This window comes from Oryx dammah, unplaced genomic scaffold (genome assembly GCF_014754425.2).
Source record: "Oryx dammah isolate SB20612 unplaced genomic scaffold, SCBI_Odam_1.1 HiC_scaffold_4, whole genome shotgun sequence".
Taxonomy (NCBI): Eukaryota; Metazoa; Chordata; class Mammalia; order Artiodactyla; family Bovidae; genus Oryx; species Oryx dammah.
This window is the reverse complement of record NW_024070188.1, coordinates 72,460,168-72,480,931: the sequence shown is the minus strand read 5'-3', so window position 1 is coordinate 72,480,931 and position 20,764 is coordinate 72,460,168. Positions and strand designations below refer to the sequence as shown.

At 42.0% G+C, this 20,764-nt stretch overlaps 1 protein-coding gene and 1 pseudogene across 1 annotated transcript in view; both read right to left on the bottom strand.

The window, feature by feature from the left end:
* SASH1 (SAM and SH3 domain containing 1) overlaps positions 1–20,764 on the bottom strand; it is a 344,484-nt gene that overhangs the window by 267,200 nt on the left and 56,520 nt on the right. The gene's annotated exons all lie outside the window — the stretch shown is intronic.
* Positions 11,207–12,055, bottom strand: LOC120862592 (annotated as a pseudogene).

The following is a 20,764-nucleotide window of genomic DNA, read 5'->3' as shown; positions in this document are numbered from 1 at the left end:
GAATAAGGCTACTAGCTCAGCCGACAGAAGCTTATCCAAAATGCATTATCCCAAATCACTGTGGATGGTGACTGAAGCCATGAAATTAAAAGATGTGTGCTCCTTTAAGGGAAAGCTATGACAAACCTAGACAGTGTATTACAAAGCAGAGACATTACTTTGCCAATAAAGGTCCAGAACAGTCAAAGCTATGGTTTTTCCAGTACTCATGTATGCATGTGAGAGACGGACCATAAAGAAGGCTGAGTGCCAAAGAACTGATGCTTTCAAATTGTGGTGCTGGAGAAGACTCTTGAAAATCCCACGGACTGCAAGGAGATCAGATCAGTCAATCCTAAAGGAAATCAACACTGAATATACATTGGAAGGACTGATGCTGAAGATGAAGCTTCAATACTTTGGCCACCTGATGCAAACAGCCGACTCACTGGAAAAGATCCAGATGCTGGGAAAGATTGAGGGCAGGAGGAGAAGAGGGTGACAGAGGATGAGATGGTTGGATGGCATCACTGACTCAATGGACATGAGTTTGAGCAAGCTCCTGGAGATAGTGAAGAACAAGGAAGCCTGGCATGCTGCAATCTATGCTTCAGGTCGAGCAGTCAAGAAGAGAAGACATTCAAACTGGAAGAATATGAAGTCAGCTATTACGTGTGGGAAGAAAAACATTGCAGGCAAAGAAGTTTGTGAGTGCGAAGTCTCTAAGGTGAGGAAAAATGCTGAGAGCAGTTGAGAAATTGGAAAAAGTCAAGTATAATTGGAGTGGGGAGAGCAAGGGAGAGGGAGTGTGACACGATGTCATCAGGTGATTGGGGCTGGACCACACTGCCCTCTGGACCATGGTAAGGGGTATGGATTTAAGTCCAGAGGAAACCACAGAAGAATTTTAAGCAGAGAAGCAACATGATCTGATTCATGTCTCCATGTAATTCCTATCATGTGTGGAGAAAAGACACTGAAGACAATGATGACCTTTATCTTCCCAGCCAATACTTGTTAAAAAAGCAGAAATTATCAAGTAATCTCCTGCTAATTTTAAAGCAATCTTCCTTCACATTTCTGGAGGAACGGTAGTTCATCTACATTCTAAACAGGATACTAACAGAAACAGCAAGCTCCAACCTGCCTAGCTGGGGACAGGAATGCATTTTGCAATACTTGGTCAAAATTAAAGATAATAGAGTTATCTTTCAAATTGCAGTCAGTGATGTGCATGTCATTAGGTCTCTTCTTCATCAGAGAGAAGCATTGAGTTGAAAGTGAGCAAGATCTAGCCATATTCAGCCAGTTCAGAAGCTCAGTCATGTCTGACTCTTTTTGACCCCATGGATTGCAGCAAGCCAGGCTTCCCTGTCCATCACCAACTCCCGGAGCTTGCTCAAACTCATGTCCATTGAGTCGCTGATACATTCTAACCATCTCATCCTCTGTCGTCCCCTTCTCCTCCCACCTTCAATCTTTCCCACCATCAGGGTCTTTTCCAATGAGTCAACTCTTCGCATCAGGTGGCCAAAGTATTGGAGCTTCAGCTTCGGCATCAGTCCTTCCAATGAATATCCAGGACTGATTTCTTTCAGGATTGACCGATTTGATCTTCTTGCAGTCCAAGGGATTCTCAAGAGTTTTCTCCAACACCACAGCTCAAAAGCATCAATTCTTTGGCACTCAGCTTTCTTTATGGTCCAACTCTCACATCCATACATGACCACTGGAAAAACCATAGCCTTGACTAGACAGACCTTTGTCGGCAAAGTAATGTCTCTGCTTTTTAATATGCTGTCTAGGTTGGCCATAGCTCTTCTTTCAAGGAGCAAGTGTCTTTTCATTTCAAGGCTACAGTCACTATCTGCAGTGATTTTGGAGCCCCAGCATGTCACTGTTTCCATTGTTTCCCCAAATACTTCTATTTGCCATGAAGTAATGGGACTGGATGCCATGATCTTTGCTTTTTGAATGTTGAGTTTTAAGTCAGCTTTTTCACTCTCCTCTTTCACTTTCATCAAGAGGTTCTTTAAGAGCCATATGAGACCTCATTAAGTCCCAGCTGGAGGACAAGGAATCCTGTGCTTCTTCATTTTGGACAGGTAACAGTAAACAAAACAAACAGGTGTCCCCCTAGGATCACTTCCATCATAATAGATCTCTTAGCGTTCCTGATAAATATAAAAGTTAAGACACTCAAACTCTACCTGGGCCAACTCAAAAATATGTCCTCCCTCATCATGTAACCTTCTTTTTCCATTGTCCAGACAGGAGCAGGAAAGCAATAAAAGTCAAACTCTCTTTACCCCAAACTCCCTTTTCAGGTTTCAGTTCAATGCAAAGCGTATTTCTATGGCTGAGTTATGAACTCCAAAAATAGAGGCTTGTCATGGAAATGTAGACAGACGCCTCACTGCAGCCGCGCTCCTGGGCACTGCCATAGTCATCAGTTTTAATGAGAGCTGTTAATATCACCTCCATCAGAATGGTTGCCCTGGGCTGACTGTCTGGGCTGTGCACAGGTGCTCTCGGCCAAAACTGTAATGTAGGTTATTACATTATCAATGAGGCACAGATGTGCTTTCTGTCTGAACTCAAGGTGGTGTTCCTGCCAAATGCATAACTCTTTCAGTGGGCTGGGGTCTGTTTGTATCAAAATGTCGTTCTAGCTCAGTGAACCTGAGAGGCGCCTTCTGCTTCTCCAGGACAGGAGTTTAGAAAATACGCTTAAGAATGCAAGAAGGCTGGGTTCTCAAAAGGCAGGTACAGGATTTCTTAAGAACACGAAACTCAGCCTGACACCTTCTGTTTTTTCAGTGAAAGCTTCAGCCACTTCACGTTCACTCATTGACTCAGGAGTTTCTTGGGCTCCCACCCTGTGCAGGTATCCAGAAGAAGTCAGAGATGACTCTGCCAAGGACTTTTGCCCCCAGTGTTAGTGAAAGTGTTAGTTGCTCAGTTGTGTCCAACTCTTTGCAACCCCAGGGACTGTAGCTTGCCAGGCTCCTCTGTCCATGGAATTCTCCAGGCAAGAATACTGGAGTGGGTAGCCATTTCCTTCTCCAGGGGATCCTCCTAACCGAGGGATCGAACCTGGAACTCCCACACTGCAGGCAGATTTTTTACCATCTGAACCACAATATACTGCAAGTATTTCTGCCATTGCTGATTTTTTTCTTCCAACTTCTTTGGAATTGTCTCTTAAGATTTGGGTCTCCGTTGCTGTTCCCTGAGGCTCTAGTCCTAGCATTTCAGTGTTTTTCTACAGAGTTGAAGGTTTAACTTAATTGCACATCCCCATTGGCGTCTCCTCCTTCCTAAGCTTGAAACCTCCATTCACTGAGCTTTTTGTTATTCAACTTGGTTTCTGGGATCTATCTGACTTGAAGCCAGATTTTTCTTAAAGTTGACAGCTCCTGCAGTTAGCCTAGCATCCTACCCTGGCTCTGCCAAAAACAGTGTGGATGCCTGGGTGCTGAGAACTGGCTTTGAAAGGTACCCAGGGGCCACCACCAACGGGGCATCACACCTGCCTATGTTCTCAATGTGAAGTCAACCTGTCAGGAATGGAATGGTGGCACAAGGAGAAAAAAGGTTTCTCCTCCACACAGGAAGGAGTGGGGTTTGGATCAATCCTGACCTTGAAAGTGACATTGCCATCCTTGCTGTCCAGAAAAATTGTTCTCTTACACAGAAGCTAAATGGTGAGAAAGGAGATCAGTACACTGGCCACCATGCAGTCAGTCTCTTTGCTGTCATTTCAGTTTTTTAAGCATAGAGACAGATACAAGGACCAACACTGGCAAGTGTGTGTGTGTGTGTGTGTCTGAGAAAGAAAGAGAGAAAGAGTTTGGAAAAGCACGCAGTGTTTTGTTTTCCTGGGCATCTGAGAGCACTCAGTTGAGGAAAGCCTGAGACCAGCAGGGTCAGGACCTAGCATTACCCAATCCTCTGTCCTTCAGCTCGTTGCATTCCTCTGGACTGATAACCGAAGATGACAGAGCTCCTGAAGATAAACGGGTGCTCTTCTTCCCATTTCCTTTCCACCTCGCCCCCTGCCTCACTTCAGATCCCACCCCTGCACCTCTACTTATGCCCAGTCCCCATCTAACTGATGCCAAACGGCAGTGGCAGCATGAAGGGATGCCTGGGGGCATGAGCCCTGCTGCCTGGCCCCTCGACCCCCAGGGACGTGGCTGCTGCTGGGGACTGCAGGACTGTCATTCCTGCCATCCAGCTCAGAGCCCCAAAGATCCGGGCCAGCTGCAGTGCCCTGGTGGTGATGTGGCTGTTCTACATGGCTGGCTTCGTTAGGAAGTGAATCTCTTGACAGGCAATTTGCCGCCACCACCTGTATCTAGAAATCTTTTGCTAAGTCTGTGAAATGCAGGCAACCCCCTCTCTTCTCCCAGGCTTCGTTTTCATGACATGTTCTGCCTCTACTTAAAGTGCACTGCCCTGCTGGCATTTCCATTTGGCAGCTGAAACATTCTGATCGCCTCTGCTTTCTCCTAGGCAGACTAGGCACATGTTTTAGAAACGGGAGGAAGGCAAGGGATAAGGGACCCAACAGGTGACAAGGGAAAATAACGGCAAACAGACACGCTTCTGACTCAGGAAGACTTGGGTGGTGCTGCAAGTCCCTCCAAGAGAATCTGAATTTGGATGAAATACACAGGTGGAAGGGCTGACTCTCTGTATAGGGATTTATCATCAACGCTGCTCTCAAATGTCAGGTGGAAGTCTTCCTGATGATTACCTCAATGGGAGAAATTTTGGATAATACATTAATATCTACAAAGCACTTTTTAGGACCTCTACCAACTACTAGGCAAAAACAAGGTACATAAGAAGCTGATTAATGTTATTATACATATATATATATATAATGTATAAGCTGTATCCTAAGATCTTTTTCTGGGGGGCGGGAGGGAAAGCAGGCAATTATAACATGATTAATGTAAGTTATGTGTATGCTAAGTCGCTTCAGTCATGTCTGACTCTTTGCAACTCCATGGACTATAGCCTGCCAGGCTCCTCTGTCCATAGGATTTTCCAGGCAAGAATACTGGAGTGGGTTGCCGTGCCCACCTCCAGGGGATCTTCCTGACCTAGGATTGAGCTCACTTCTCTTACGTCTCCTTCATTAGCAGGCAGATTCTTTATCACTAGCGCCCCCAGGGAAGCCCTCATGTAAGGTAAGGGACATTTAAAAATAATTTAGATTCAAAATAGAACTCTTTTCCATATACTATTTCATAATTGAAAAGTTAAAGTTCTTCAAATTTCATGAAAATTGAAAAGAACATTATGAAAGTGGTATCCTCTGATCTCTAGTCTTTAAATATTTTCAAAAGACATATATTTCAAATAGATGCACATATTGTATTTAATTTTGGAGTTAAAAAGTCAATTCTTAAGTATGCTATTTTGTTCAGAAATTAAAAACGAGGGAAATAAAAATTTTAAAACCAAGCTCTATGGGACATTGAAAGAGTATTAGAATGATGAAAAGTGTCTTAGTCTTTAAAAGATCTTATCATTTCAACTGAAGTCTTCCCCCTGCTGATAAGGTTTGGGTCACTAGCAGTCTTTCCTGGCAGTCCAGTGGTTAAGACTCTGAGCTTCCAATGCAGGGGGCACGAGTTCAATCCCTGATTGAGGAACTAAGATCCTGCATGTGGCATGGTATGGCCAAAAAATTAAAAAATAAAAAGGTTTGGCTCACTCTTGGTGTAAGAGACACCATCAGTAAGATGCAAAGTCTTCTCCATGACGGGGAGTCAGTTCTCAGTCAAATTTTTACCAACCATTTCTTTTTCTCCATAAACCTTATGATTCATTAATGCAGTTAATAAACATGCTTTAAGTCAAGTGTGTTCTGGATGTACAATGATGCATAGGAATAGTTTTATTCTGTCTTACGGAATGAAGAGTGACAGTCAGATAAGCAACGGCAGTGGAACCAGGGTCAGAGTGGGAGGAGAAGTGTTATATATAGGGCCTTCAACAGGAGCAGCTCACCCACCCCTGGGTATTGGTGAGAATGGTAGGGAAATGGGGACATTGGCCCTTACTCTGAAAGAAGAATCCAGGGGAGATCTGAATTTTCTCTCTGCTCACACAGTTCATTTGAAATTTGAGGACAGTTTACACAATTGGCATTGGCAACCCCATCCATTCCTAGAATTCTGGCTTAACCCTAGATGCAAGGAACACCCTGAGTGCAGTGGATTAACTTTGGTTCTGTTTAATTTTCCTAATCATACCTGTTGGTCTTGAATGATTTCAGCTCCCTTGGAACTCAAGTTGTCCCACTTTGAGTATAAACATCACCCCCATCCTTGCAGACAACAATCTTTGAGTGTTGTCCAGTTATAACACACAGACAGCCAAGGTAACAGCAGCAAATAGAAATAGAAAAAATACCAAGCTGTTTGCATTGGGACATGGTTACCATGAAATGAGCAAACATTTAATTTTGTTTATTGAGGTCAACGTGAAAGCTGTTGAATCTCTTATAACAACTTTGTGACATTTGATGCATGCCTTTCTGAAACACCTCAAGCTGAGCCTGTTGTTCTGAAATGTCAGAATGTTCTATTCTGGTAAGCAGTCAACTCGTATTGAGTTCTCCCTTTGTGCAGAATGCCGTGAAGTGTGGCTGAGATGTATAAGGGGAACGAAAGAGGATACAATGAAAACTGGAAGCTGTGAGTCAGTAGACAGTGAAAACAATCTGAAAAGGGTTTCTGGTTTTGCTTGATTTCAGACCTGAATTCATGAACAAGGGGGAGAAGACCACCCATACTTTCTATGCGTGTGTTACTTTCATAATCCCCTTCTCAATGCAAGGGGAGGAATTTTTGCCTCCTGAGTGAGGTAACCTCAGAAATCGCAGCCTGAATCTGTGATGAAGTTGTGCACCATCTCAGACCAAGGCAGGGACCTGCTAAATTTAAGGCCAGGAAGCCTTCAGACAGGGCTTAGAAGAAAGGCAGGTCAACGATCTCAGGCCTCACCTCTTGCTTCTTTTTCCATTTACATTTGATGCGCGTATGTTGACAAAATGAAATATTGAGAAATCATGGAATTCCCTGGGTGTCCCATGGTTAGGACTCCGTGCTTTCACTGCAGGAGGCACAGGTTTGATCCCTGGTTGGGGAACTGAGATCCTGGATGCTGCATAACACAGCCAAAAAAAAAAAAAAAACCACCAAGAAGTCATAATTGTATAGAGGATAAATGAATAGTCTTTGGAGTTCTGAGATTTAAACCAAGGCTTGACTGTGATCAACTCCACGACTTCGGGCAAGTCGACCTCTGTGAGCCTCAGTGTCCATATCTGTTAAATGGGGGTAATAATATCGACTCAGGGGTTTACTGTGAGGATTAAATGAGATAACTAATATATAAGTCACTTAGCATAGGGCCCAGTCTAGAAAAGTTTAATACATGTTAAACTATTACTATCCACAATTATGTCAACTCTATGGAAATAAAATCAATGCTTTAATTAGGATTCTTTAGTTTGTTAATTCCCCAAATTGCCTAGTCTAAGCAGAAAGTTATGTGCATTCTAACAAATTCAACATAGGAAAACCAAAGACTCATTTATTAATTCAGTTAACAAGCATCATGGAGCATTTTCTATGTGCTCAGCCATGGGTGAGCCACTGAGGGTGCCGGAATAAAAGTAACAGTTCCCATTTTCTTGGACCTTAAGTCTAGTAGAGCAGGTCAACAAATAAACCAACAATGACCATGTGGCAAGTGTGCTTGATAAAGGCAGCTTGGCAGACCTACGCTTTGAAAATGCAGAGCTCATAAGAGAAGAGCACGTCATACCAGAAGGATTACATGGTGATTACAGTCTAACATGCTCATTCTAAAGGAATGGAAGAGGGAAGTCAGAAACACAGGAGAGATGACTGCAGGCCCTGCCTCACACCCTGCCAAGTTCCCCGCCTTAGAAACTCTTTTCTCCATGGGCTGGGAGGTCACTCTTTGGCCTTTAAGATAAATGCTGGCCTTGGACAGAAGCTTAAGGGGGCCGGTCCTCTGTAACTCAGGTTTAAACCAAGTTTGCAGACAGGGCAGCCTTGACCATATGCACCTGATCTTCTGCCCTGAATGTTTAGCATTAGAGCTAGGCTCTTCCCTGCGCATCTTTTAAAACTCTAATCTTGGCTCTGATCTCCATGCTTATGGATGGGATTCAGCTACCTCTTAAAGATTTTATCAATGACCTTTTTTGCTCTGGGTGGATGTCAGTTTGTTTGCTTTTGATAATAGCTTTATTGAGATATAATTCATATATATACAATACACTCAATTAAAATGTACAATTCAGTGACTTTTAGCATATTCATAGCCCCACCATCACCACAATCACCTTCAGTAAATTTCATCACCTGAGAAAGAAACATTTGCACCCCCTAGCTGTTACCCCAATCCTCTTATCCCTCCAATCTCTGGCAACCACTAACCTACTTTCAGTCATTATAGATTTGCCTGTTCTGGACATCTCACGTAAGTACACATTATGGCCTGAATTATAACCCCCTAAATTCATAGGGCGAAGTTCTAACCCCTCAATGTGACTGTGTATTTGGAGACAGGGCCTTGAGAGGTAATTGTGTGTGTGTGTTAGCTGCTCAGTTGTGTCCAGTTCTTTGCGACCCCATGGACTGTAGCCCACCAGGCTCCTCTGTCCATGGGATTCTCCAGGCAAAAATACTGGAATGCGTTGCCATGCCTTCCTCCAGAGGATCTTCCCAACCCAGGGACTGAACACAGGTCTCCTGCATTGTAGGCAGATTCTTTATCATCTGAGTCATCAGGTAATTAAATTAAATGGAAACTCAATGGTGGGGACCTAATCCAACAGGACTGGTGTCCTTATAAGAAGAGGAAGGGACACCAGGGCTGTGTGTGCACAGAGGAGAGGGCCATGCAAGGGCATAGCGAGAGGACAGCAGTCTGCTGGCCAAGAAGAGAGGCCTCGTGAGAAACCAACTTGCCAAGATCTTGATCTTGGACTTCTAATCTCCAGAACCATGAGAAAATAAACCTCTGTTTAAGCCACCCAGTCTGTGATGTTTTATTACAGCAGCCCTGGTAGATTAATGTAGTAGATTCATACAACATGTGACCTTTTGTGTCTGACTTCCTTCACTTAGCATAATGTTTTCAAGGTTTAATCCATGTTTTAAGATATATCAGTACCTCATTCTTTTTTTGATGACAAATAATACTCGTGTGTTATTCGACAAATAATACTCGAGTGTGACTAAACTACATTTTGTTTATCCATTTTGATGGACATTTGGGTTATGTCAACCTTTTGACTGTTAACGAGTAATGCTGCTATGGACATTCATGTATAAACTTTTGTGTGAATATGTTTTCATTTATCTTGGGCATATGTATTTTGGAGTAAAATTTATGGGTCATACGGGAACTCTATGTATAACATTTTAGGAACTGTCAAACTGTTTTCGGAAAGGTCTACACATTTCACCTTCTCACTAGCAAGGAATGAAGGTTCCGAATTCTTCATATCCTTGTCACCATTTGTAATTGTCTGTCTTTTTTATTATAGCCATTGTTGTGGTTATAATCAGCTCTGAATATTCATTGGAAGGACTGATGCTGAAGTTAAAGCTCCAATACTTTGGCCACCTGATGCGAAGAGCCAGCTCATTGGAAAAGAACCTGATGCTGGGAGAGATTGAGGGCAGGAGGAGAAGGGGTTGCAAGGAGTCAGACACAACTTAGTGACTAAACAACAACAACAGTGGGTATAAAGTAAGTTCATTGTGGTTTTGGTTTGCACTTCCTTAATAATGGATAATGTTAAGATTCTTTTCAGGTGTTTATTGCAGTTTGTGTATCTTTTTTGGAGAAATGTTTATTCAGATCTTTTGCCTACTTTTAATCAGCAATTAAGTTTTTTAGACATTAATTTTTAATTTGACTTTTTATTGTTGAGTTACAATTATTCTTTATATGTTCTGGATACAAATTCCTTATTAGACATAAGATTTGCAAAACTTTATTCATTCTGTACATTATCTCTTCACTTTCTTGATGGTGTCCTTGGAAGCACAAAAGTTTTCATCCTGATGCATGTCCAATTTATCTAATTTTGCTTTTGTTGCTTATGCTTTTGGTGTCTTATTTAAGAAACCACTGCCAAATCTAAGGACATGAAGATTTACTCATATGCGTTCTTCTAACAGTTTTATCATTTTAGGTCTTTTATCATTTAGGTCTTTGATAACTGTTGATTTAATTTTGTATATGGGGTGAGGTAAGGGTTCAAGTTCATTTTTGTGCATGTGGATATCCAGTTATCTCAGCATTATTTGTGGAAAGACTATTCATTTCTCCACTGAATTGTCTTAGGAATTTTATTAAGAATCAATCATAAATTAAAAATTTATTTCTGGACTATCAGTTCTATTCCATTGATCTATATGTCTATTTTCATGCCAGTACCATTGCTATTATTGTTGTTGTTCAGTCACTAAGTTGTGTCTGACTCTTTGTGACCCCATGGACTGCAGCACACCAGGCTTCCCTGTCCGTCACCAACTCCCAAAGCTTGCTCAAACTCATCTCCATCAAGTCACTGATGCCATCCAACCATCTCATCCCCTTCTTCTCCTGCCTTCAATCTTTCCCAGCATCAGGGTCTTTTCCAATGAGTCAGTTATTCACATCAGGTGGCCAAAGTACTGGAGCTTCAGCTTTAGCATCAGTCCTTCTAATGAATATTCAGGAATTATTCCCTTTATGATTGACTGGTTTGATCTTGCTGTCCAAGGGACTCTCAAGAGTCTTCTCCAACACCACAGCTCAAAAGCATCAATTCTTTGGTTCTCAGCTTTGTTTATGGTCCAACTCTCACTGATAATTGTAGCTTTGTAGTTAATTAAGTTTTGAACTTGATAAGTGTGAATACTCCAACTTTGTTCTTATTTTTCAGGATTGTTTTGGATATTGTGGGTTCCTTGAAGTTCTCTATGTTTTTGAAGGGTCATCTTTCTCTGGTGCCTTGCCAGGATTTATCTGCTCACTGAGGCATCTGGGATTGACCTGCAAATATGCCGTGTGCTGGTACCTAATATGCCTCAGCATTACTTTGCCTGAATAGATTTTTTCCAGCCCCAAGAGCTGGATCTTGTTAATACAAGTTCTTCTTTTTTTTTTAAACAGGACAAATCCACACTTTTATTTATTTTCAATAAGTTGAAATCCTCAAAGGGTACAGCATCACACAGATTTTGTGTTCAATGGCCTTAGCAGGAAGGTACCTTTGCAATTTGGCACGAACCATGCCACTATTTCCATGAGCTCAATTTATCTTTCCCCAGATTACTCTGGTTTTGGTAGGTTTTCCACCAGGAGTTACTGTGTTGTTCTTTGCTTTGTACACATAAGCACACCTCTTGCCTAGAGAGAATTCAGTTTTATCTCGAGCATATACACCTTCAATTTTCGGGAGAGCAGTGTGTTCCCTCTGGTTCGGTAGACTCCGTTTACAGCCAGCAAAAATGGCCTTGGACCACGGCCTTCCAGACATATTTGTCATTTTAGAAGTCCTGTCCCCGGCAGGCCTCCACAGGGTCCAAGATGGTCGAAAGAGCTTAATCCAAGTTCTTGATGGGTACCTTGTCAGGGAGGAGATCTAATTCCAAGCTGAACTCTGGTTTCAAATAAGACTGATAGATTTGGTCTGATGGTCCACTATAGAATCCTGAGAATTAATTAGGTATGATGGACAGCTGAAGTGTAGTCATGTTATGGCTGTTGTTTTTAAGTTATAAAAATAGGGAATTCCCTGGCAGTCCACGGGTTAGGACTCTGGGCTAAGGGAGGAAGCAGGTTGGATCCCACAAGCTACATGGTGCTACCCCCCAAAATTATAAAAGTAATGTTGTCAGATCCTAAAAAAGGTAAACAGTTAAAAAGCCATAATCCTTTTGTTAAAATTACAGTATAATTAAAGTAAAATTATGACAACCTAGACATAAAGTAAAAGTTATGACCAATCTAGACAGCATATTAAAAAGCAGAGACATTACTTTGCTAACAAAGGTCCATCTAGTCAAAGCTATGGTTTTTCCAGTGGTCATGTATGGATGTGAGAGTTGGACTATCAAGAAAGCTGAGTGCTGAAGGATCGATGGTTTTGAACTGTGGTGTTGGAGAAGACTCTTGAGAGTCCCCTGGAACACAAGGAGAGCCAACGAGTGCATCCGAAAGGAAATCAGTCTTGAATATTCACTGGAAGGACTGATGCTGAAGCTGAAGCTCCAGTACTTTGGCCACCTGCCCATGGGAAAAGACCCTGATGCTGGGAAGGATTGAAGGCAGGAGGAGAAGGGGACAACAGAGGATGAGATGATTGGATGGCATCACCAACTCGATGGACATGAGTTTGAGTAAACTCCAGGAGGTGGAGATTGATAGGGAGGCCTGGTGTGCTGCAGTCCATAGGGTCACAAAGAGTCGGATACCACTGAGCAACTGACCTGAACTGAAAGTAAAATTATAGTATCAATGACCTAATGTATTTCTGTAGATAGTAATACACTGGCTTCCCTGATGGCTCAGCAGTAAAGAACGCCCCTGCCAATGCAGGAGACGTGGGTTTGATTCCTGAGTCAGGAAGATCCTCTGGGGAAGAAAATGGCAACCTGCTCTGGTATTCTTGCCTGAAAAATCCCACGGACAGAGGAGCCTGACAGGCTACAGACCATGGGGCCACAAAACAGTTGGACGCGACTTAGTGTCTAAACAATTCCTCTGTAGATAGAAGTTTCTGTATCATTTTTGGAAATTAACTTGAGAATTCCACTGGGAATTTTTTGGGTATCTATTATTTCCTTTATGGTTTGAAAGGGCTTTCACATTTTCTGTTTTTTATTAGGCAGCATGTGGGATCTTAGTTCTTCCATCAGGGTTCAAACCTGTGGCCCCCTGGGTTGGAAGTGTGAAGTTTTAACCATTGGACTGCCAGAAAAGTCACACCACTCACATATTGGTAGACATCTGTGTTCTTAGTCGCTCAGTCATGTCTGACTCTTTGTGTAGCCCTTCTGTCCATGGGGATTCTCTAGGGAAGAATACTGGAGTGGGTTGCCATGCCCTCCTCCAGGGGGTCTTCCCAACCCAGGGATTGAACCCACGTCTCCCACATTGCAAGGGTTTTTTTTTTTACCATCTGAACCACCAGCCCTTTTGTAGGCGTAATCAAGCAAAAATCATACTTTGGGGTTAGGAAGAGTTTGTTACATCTTAAGTGTGCATTCACAGGAATATATTTACCTAGATTTATTTTGAGGTTAGGCTAAGATTTAACACGTGGTTTGTCTTTATATTGAACTCTTTCCTCTCTAAAAGCATATGTGTATTTCCAAACACATCATTTCATCCTTAGAACACTTGTTAAGGCTGGCTACAAATGTTCAGGTTCAATCGATTTGGCTTCTGAGTCATTGAATAAAACATGCCACACCGTTTATTAAAACCCGGGCTCTGGAAATCCTGATGCTCAGATTTTCTTCAGGTTGACCAGCAAGGGGCACTAAAGCCTAGCATCTCTTCCCTGTTCCCTTCCAGCAACATCTGAGGTTTCAGTAAGAAAGTAATTGGGAATGAATCTGGGAGCTGTGCACTTTTATAGTCAGATCAAAACAGTGGTGGCAGTCTCTTCGATATTTTTTTAAGGGCATTGATATTTTTTAAATGAAAAAAATTCTGATTGGGTAAAAAGACAACAGAACAATTCCAAATATAGAACCACTCTTTGCTTACAAACCATAATTCTCCTGTCTAGTCAATACTATTAGGTAAACCAGCAGAATCCTGGCATTGCTTTTCTATGAATTACTGCGTGTTTTCCATCTAGAGAAGATAATGGCTTAGCCACATAACAGTTCCTAAAAGGATGAACTACTTGATGTTATGGTGACAAGCAATTATTACAGAAGCCTACTGGTTGGTCATTTTCCCCCCCTTCCCTTTAAATTTTGCCTGCCTATTTATTTCCATCAGCTAGTAAGGATGACTCTTTTATTGTTTCAAATAAAGGATGTCATCTATATGCTAGGCACACATTATGAATAATTCCTTGTCATAACAAGACACGAATGTCTTTCAGAGACTGACAGGAAGTTACTGGAGCTGTTTAGTATTTGGTAATGGGCTTTTCTTTTTAATTTTAGCTTTGATCCATGCTTAATCACCTCAAGGTATTGAAATACTAAGAATGAGAGCATTCAATAATTAGTTCACCAAGCTGGGAGCTAAGACCCACTATTCTTTCATTCCAAATCAAAGAAATAGTTTCTGGAAGCTCAGTCCCCTTATCAATATTACAGAAATGATGCATGTAAAGTTAATTAATTCACAATTAATGTTCAATTACAGGTCAACCAATGTATAATACTCTGATTTTTTTCTCAATCATTCCTTTTTCAAACTGGTTTTCTTTTAAGATTTAGATTTTTTTGGACCTTGTTATTTGCAGCCTGTGAGAACTGTATTAAAATGGATCACATATTTATTCACCCAGCTCATTACAGCCCTCTTCCCCTCAAATACAATCCTAAGCCTCAAATGGCTGATTACTTAAGAACCCTCAAGAAGTCTTAGCTAAATGATGGACAGTTCAGAGTATGATTTTTAATATTTTGCCCTCTGTTAGCCAGAATGAGAAACTAGGGATCACAGAGTAAAGATTGTTTAGAGGCTGAGGCAGATATCATCAGTTCAGTTCAGTTCAGTCGCTCAGTCGTGTCCGACGCTTTGCTACCCCATGAATTGCAACACGCTAGGCCTCCCTGTCCATCACCAACTCCCGGAGTTCACCCAAACCCATGTCCATCGAGTCAGTGATGCCATCCAGCCATCTCATCCTCTGTTGTCCCCTTCTCCTCCTGTCCCCAATCCCTCCCAGCATCAGAGTCTTTTCCAATGAGTCAACTCTTTGCATGAGGTGGCCAAAGTACTGGAGTTTCAGCTTTAGCATCAGTCCTTCCAATGAACACCCAGGACTGATCTCCTTTAGAATGGACTGGTTGGATCTCCTTGCAGTCATGGGTAGAATAAAAAAGACAGAGCAAGAGAAAGAAAAGACTATGTATTCCACACTCTCTGAACAAATACAAAGTGTTCTGTCTGAGCTACCGTTCTGATGGTCCTGAGGCGCCCAGGCATGGTGTCCTTTCCACTCCCTGGGCCTTTCTTCTCAGTGACCAGGGAGGTGGAGACAGAAACCATGTGTGCCTGGCATGGTTAAGAGCACAGACCTGGGAGCTGGGTTTGTTGTAGTTGTTATTCAGTTGCTAAGCCATGTCTGAGTCTTTACACTTCAGGTCGCCAGGCTTCCCTGTCTTTCACTATCTCCCAGAGTTTGCTCAGCTTTATGTCCATTGAGTTGGTGATGCTATCTAACCATCTCATCCGTTGCCTCCCGCTTTTCCTTTTGCCTTTAGTCTTTCCCAGCATCAGGGCCTTTTCCAATGAGTTGGCTCTTCGCATCAGGAGGCCAAAGTATTGGAGTTTCAGCTTCAGCATCAGTCCTTCCAATAAATATTCAGGACTGATTTCCTTTAGGATTGACTGGTTTGACCTCCTTGCAGTCCAAGTGACTCTCAAAAGTCTTTTCCACCCACAGTTCAAAAGCATCAACCTGGTAGGATATTCTGGCGTGTAATTTTGGGCAAATGACTTTCTTATCTAAGCCTCAGTGAATTCTTCTATACTGTAAAGATTCACTCATACATTTAACAAATATTTATCAAATGCCTGCTGTATGCCAGTCATTGTTCTAAGGCCCAACTGAGAAAACGAATGTGAAGCACTTAGAACTGTGAAAATAAATAACATCAATTATATTCCATTGAGAACCTACTGTGTGCAGTGTACCCTATGCTGTACACTTTAGGCAATTACTTAACCTCTTTCTGCCTCAGTTTTCCTCATTTGTGAGGGGAGATCTTGGTCCCCTGTGGCTTTTGTAAAGTTTAAATGAGGAGACTATATTAAATACTTTGAAGCGCCTGGCACATAATTAATGCCATGCAAATGTTCGCTATCACCACTTCAGTTTCTAAGTAACAGCCTGGAGAGGTCAGTGTTATTCTCACCACTGAGGTTTAGGGAGGTCAAGGTCAAACAACTGGTAAGTCACAGATTGGTGGTCTTATCTACCTGCTTCCAAACCCTGTCTGTGCTTTTCCCATGGAACCTTGGTGCCTCCAGGAAGCATTGAACTCCTTGCTTGTGATTGCGCAGACTGCACAGTAGCTCCAAAATGCTCTTCCTGGTTCCTCTGAGTCTCTTCTATGAGTGCACTCATGGCCATATACATGCACAAACACACACATACACACAGAGGCACACACTCACATCCATTGTCTTTGCACTTAGCATTCATTACGAACAGTGGCTCCTCTCCTCATAGAAATTATGCCACCAGTTATGCATTCAGCAAAGCTGCCCATCCATTCCTCTAGAACCTGAATGCAAATTTAGTTTTTCAGTTTGTGAGCTTTCTCAAAGCTGTCTTCCTGACCTGCTCATTCATTCATTCACTCCATCATTCATCAAACATTCACTGTGAGCCAAGCTGGGTGCTAGGTAAATTCTTAAATTTTGTATTAACCACACACTATGTTTTCTCAGTGTGTAAAATATCAGATCCTAATTGTGGACTTTGTACAGATTAGTTTAAAAGGACAGAGGGTAGGAAAAGACAATGTTTGTTTGCTTTTCACGTGCCCAAGACGATAGTTCTATCAACACTTCACAGCTTAAATAAGAAGCATATTTTCGCACCGTATCCTTTGAATATCTTCCCCTTAGGAAACACACAGCTACAAATTACATGGAGGTGCTTTAGAGACGAATGAATCTCCCTCTGAGAACTGTAGGGGAATGTGACTGCTTTAATAAACTATTCTTTTTAACTTGATGCAGTTGAAAATGTTGCAAGTGTTCTAAGGGGTACATTACACCAAGTTGGTGACGGATTTGTGGAAAACCAAGTTACAAAGTCAAAATAGCAATTGTTTCTTTTATTTAAAAAATATCGGCACATTCTCCCCACCCCCACACACAAAGTGCCTGAATGAGGAGGGAGTAGATTTTGAATTCTCAATGTTATACCCCAAAAGAGCTCCAAGTTTTGAGAACGGATTTGCTGTGTGTTGTTCTCTGAATATTTATTCTTTCTTCTTTTAATAATAATTCAATTCTCCCCTGGGGAAAGGTTTGTACTGGCTCTTGATTAAAAAATAAACCAAAATAAGATAAAAAACAAACAAGAAAATTCCTTATTGTCTTCTTCCCCAATCTTTTGGGAATGTGTGCTGTGACCATTGCTCACTACTTCCCTCACTGGGCTTTTTTCTTAGGGTTTCTTTTTGGAAATGCCCCAGAACGTGGTATTTCTTGGGCAATGAAAGCTTCCACTCAGCTCTGTTAGGAAATACAGAGAGAGAGCATTGTAAAAGGGATTTTAATTATTTCTGCTAATTGTCACTATTTAGAGGTTACCTTGAGGTTTCTGTCAAGAATTTCAAGTATGGGGCTAACACTGAGAGCCAAATGGCAAATTAATATACGACATGTAAGAAATATATACAAAGTGCCTTAAACACAGAGACTTGTTAAAAATATTTGCCAACCACTATGATTCTTTTGCAATGCAGCAGACCGCCTGCAATGCAGGAGACCCAAGCTCGATCCCTGGGTCAGGAAATCCACTGGAGAAGGAAATGGCAACCTACTCTAGTATTCTTGCCTGGAAAATTCCATGGACAGAGGAGTCTGGTGGGCTACAGTCTGTGGGGTCTCAAGAGTTGGATATGAGTGAGCGACAAACCACCACAATGATCAGAACAGATGTTATAGTTTCAGCTTTCATACTTTCATTGCTGGAATGTGGCAAGGTCTGGGTTTTCCCAGGGAGATAGGAGCCAGGATGACCAGGGAGACAGGAGTTGGGACAGCATCCCTTTAGCAACTATATAGAAGCATTTCCATACTATAACAACTGGTTTGCAGAGGTGGATTTTCCAAGTGAATGAGAATCTTGGATGGGAATCTTCCAAATAATCCTTCACATTCTTACTTTTTAATTTCAAAGGGATGCTGTTTCTTTAAGAGGTCCCACAAACTTGTATAAGCTTTCAGTTCAGTTCAGTTCAGTTGCTCAGTCGTGTCCGACTGTTTGGGACCCCATGAATCGCAGCACGCTAGGCCTCCCTGTCCATCACCAACTCCCGGAGTTCACTCAGACTCATGTCCATCGAGTCAGTGATGCCATCCAGCCATCTCATCCTCGGTCGTCCCCTTCTCCTTCTGCTCCCAATCACTCCCAGCATCAGGGTCTTTTCCAATGAGTCAACTCTTCGTATCAGGTGGCCAAAGTCCTGGAGCTTCAGCTTTAGCATCATTCCTTCCAAAGAAATCCCAGGGTTGATCTCCTTCAGAATGGACTGGTTGGATCTCCTTGCAGTCCAAGGGACTCTCAAGAGTCTTCTCCAACACCACAGTTCAAAAGCATCAATTCTTCGGCACTCAGCCTTCTTCACAGTCCAACTCTCACATCCATACATGACCACAGGAAAAACCATAGCCTTGACTAGATGGACCTTAGTCGGCAAAGTAATGTCTCTGCTTTTGAATATACTATCTAGGTTGGTCATAACTTTTCTTCCAAGGAGTAAGAGTCTTTTAATTTCATGGCTGCAGTCACCATCTGCAGTGATTTTGGAGCCCCCCCAAATAAAGTCTGACACTGTGTCCACTGTTTCCCCATCTATTTCCCATGAAGTGATGGGACCGGATGCCATGATCTTAGTTTTCTGAATGTTGAGCTTTAGGCCAACTTTTTCACTCTCCACTTTCACTTTCATCAAGAGGCTTTTTAGTTCCTCTTCACTTTCTGCCATAAGGGTGGTGGCATCTGCATATCTGAGGTGATTAATATTTCTCTCGGCAATCTTGATTCCAGCTTGTGCTTCTTTCAGCCCAGCGTTTCTCATGATGTACTCTGCATAGAAGTTAAATAAGCAGGGTGACAATATACAGCCTTGACGTACTCCTTTTCCTATTTGGAACCAGTCTGTTGTTCCATGTCCAGTTCTAACTGTTGCTTCCTGACCTGCATACAGATTTCTCAAGAGGCAGGTTAGGTGGTCTGGTATTCCCATCTCTTTCAGAATTTTCCACAGTTTCTTGTGATCCACACAGTCAAAGGCTTTGGCATAGTCAATAAAGCAGAAACAGATGTTTTTCTGGAACTCTCTTGCTTTTTCCATGATCCAGCGGATGTTGGCAATTTGATCTCTGGTTCCTCTGCCTTTTCTAAAACCAGCTTGAACATCAGGAAGTTCACGGTTCCCGTATTGCTGAAGCCTGGCTTGGAGAATTTTGAGCATTACTTTACTAGCATGTGAGATGAGTGCAATTGTGCGGTGGTTTGAGCATTCTTTGGCATTGCCTTTCTTTGGGATTGGAATGAAAACTGACCTTTTCCAGTCCTGTGGCCACTGCTGAGTTTTCCAAATTTGCTGACATATCGAGTGCAGCACTTTCACAGCATCATCTTTCAGGATTTGAAACAGCTCTACCGGAATTCCATCACCTCCACTAGCTTTGTTCATTAGGCACCCCCAAATCAGGTTTTAGACCCCCCCTTGCAGTCAACAACTGCAAGGCGAGTAGGGATGAGGTCTAGAAGGGGCTAGCTCTGGCCATGCCTCTGTGGGTGCCCACTGCTCACTGCAGTGGGTGCTCTTGTCCAAAGTTCTGACTGGTCCTCACAGAAGGTTGATCCACTTTAGGAAGTGAATTCACTGGGCTATCATAATTATAGCCTGCTGTCATTATAATTTCTTATAATCTTTCATCAGACACAAATTTCTTCAATTTCCTATTTACCAAGAAACCTTGTGATTATAACTTAGCTCCTGCTGTGGCTGCCTTTGATAGGCTGGCCATCGGATTTAAGGGTGTAGTCCCTCAGGCAGCTCTATTTCTCAGAAAAAAATTTAATAAATTTATATTCTATTTTAGTAGCCATTATTCTAATTACCTGGTCAAAGTGAGTCCTCTTGTGAGAGACAATCTATGCTGAGGTTTCTGAGCCCACGAAGCTGGACTTTGGACCATGACAAGTTGACTAAAATCAACATCCTGTCTCCAGGGACAGAATTCTCCACTGCATTGCCCTTGGCCTTCTTCCTTTATGCTCAGCAGTACTTGTATTTCAGCAGAACTGTTTATTTGTCTCCCCCACTAGACTGTAAACTCCTCAAGAACAGGGGCCATCTGTATTTCAAATAGTATAAATACATAACAGAGAGTAAGGACTCAAAAAATATTTGGTGAATGAGTGAATGGGTAAGAAAAAGTGTGTGATAATCTTTGGATATTAGTAAACTAGAAGCAACAGAAACTTTTAGCTAAATTTACAAAATCATTGCTTTTAACCAATTTATTTTTTCATTAGAAAAGTATTCATAATGTTCTGTGGGTTAAGAATCTTTTACCTGTTTGTTGACAAGTCATATGAGATGTACTACAAACCCAACCACGGTTGATATAAAGTCATCTCTCCTTAAAATTTTTTTTCACTACAGTATAGTCCCTTTATTATTTTATGTCTACCAGATCTGCAAATATTTAGGGGAATTGAAAATCATTTTCCATTTGGCATTTAAAGCTAGTGATGAGAAGCTAGTTATAGTAAGAATAA